The 1,656-nt window shown below is 50.0% G+C and overlaps 1 long non-coding RNA gene across 1 annotated transcript; it reads right to left on the reverse strand.

Moving 5' to 3' along the window:
- Positions 1-400: 400 nt before the first annotated feature.
- On the reverse strand, positions 401-1,242 carry LOC141931720 (uncharacterized). The gene is made up of 2 exons (XR_012625651.1): positions 1,104-1,242; positions 401-1,018 (listed from the first exon to the last, which is right to left on the reverse strand). It is a non-coding gene; the product is annotated as an uncharacterized LOC141931720 (long non-coding RNA).
- Positions 1,243-1,656: the final 414 nt, after the last annotated feature.

Below are 1,656 nucleotides of genomic sequence, written 5' to 3' on the forward strand. Positions count from 1 at the left end.
AGGGACAGGATAGCAGTGGAGCTCGGGGAGGACGCTCTGGGAAGAGGTCAGCTCCACATACAACACACCCTGGCAAGGCCAGAGCGATTTCAACTCCTGAAATCACCAGCAAGGCCGATCGATACGATCCCGAGCACATTCTGCCCATAAAAGCAAACGCTCTTGCTGGTATCAGAATGTCTCATCCCGTCCTCACAGCAGGGCTGCAGGGAGGGAACCCTGCGAGGCTGCGGGACGAGGTCATACCGTCATCACAACCTACGGCTGATGGATCCGCCGCGGCCCTTGCGCTGCTGCTGCTGCTGCACATCCTGCTTGCTGGGTCAATAAAATCAGAAGTGAAGTGTAAAACTTTAAAGGGTAAAACAAAGAATAAAGAATAAAGCTCAGTCCTTCACTCTTTAGTGTCAAGGTGGGCATATGCTTATAGAAGCGTTTTTATTAGATGCGTAAGTATTTGATTTTCCTTTTGCATTCCCTGAACTCGCCCAGCTGTGAGCTGATACCATTAGACTGTCTATCTCCAAAATACACACGTACAACTTGATGAGGGGAGGGGGATTTGGTGTGTTCCATAATTAGCAGGGACGTCGGGCCAGCTGCACCGCCCAAGAGTACTACTGCCAAATACATCATCTCTGAAGATCCATTCTGATGGGAAGTTCATAAAATGAAACTTCCTTGAGAAAGGTTTCCATTTTGTAAAGTCTCTTTCTAACTGAAGTCAAGATTAGACACTGTAGGGCAGCGGGTCCCTGATCTCTCAACTCAGCTGTCAGAGGGCCGGAGGTCTGAATCCATCCTCAACAAAAACCACATCAGCTAACCAGGATATTCCTACAGCTGCCAGGTTCCTCTTCATCATCTGCAAAAAAAAAACAGTGCCAGCAGTCAGCATCACGTCAGCTGACACACCTCTGCCACAACACCCTCCACCTCAACAGCCACGGGGCTTTCCGCTCAGCTGCTCTGCGCAGAGTCCAGTGTTGGACGCTGCGGCCAGCGTGGCCCGTGGCACCTACGATACCAAAAGACAGAGAGCTACCACTGTGCTTGTGAGAAATCACCAGCCCCGTGCTCCTCCTCTCTACTACCCAGCTCACCTCAAACACTCATCCGATTCCAAAGGCAGCCTGCACAACCAAAGAGAAATGCTTCATCGAGCTGCCACTTGATTCTCTCCATGAAAACCCTGACCCAGCCGACAACCGCCTCGCCACATCTACTCCTCCAACATCACACGCTGACCCACCTTCTTACAGTGCTCTGCTCGCTGCCTCTGTCACTCCTTGGTGCATATATTGTCCCTCTGGATCTGAAAAAAATTTTTAGGATGCTGAGTGACAGCTTAACAATTCCAGAGTTCTTGACTCCATGTAGGAACACCGTCTAGGCTCTCATTACAGCCTGCCATTAAAAAAAACATAAAAACAAAACAGCATTAAGCCCTACACACACAAGCCTTAACACCTTTGAGATTCCATCTGTTCAACTACCACTCCCGCAGCCTCTCCCAGATAGCTCTGGTCATCCCCTTGACATCCTTGCCTGCTGCTGAGGGCTGCTTGCTCTGAGGGGGCTGTACCTAATCAGTCCAGGCAAATCAACATTAACTAGACTCTTAGTGCTATTCTTCCCCTGACCGACATCGCTGTG

Source organism: Strix aluco, chromosome 18 (genome assembly GCF_031877795.1).
Source record: "Strix aluco isolate bStrAlu1 chromosome 18, bStrAlu1.hap1, whole genome shotgun sequence".
In the NCBI taxonomy this organism is placed as follows: Eukaryota; Metazoa; Chordata; class Aves; order Strigiformes; family Strigidae; genus Strix; species Strix aluco.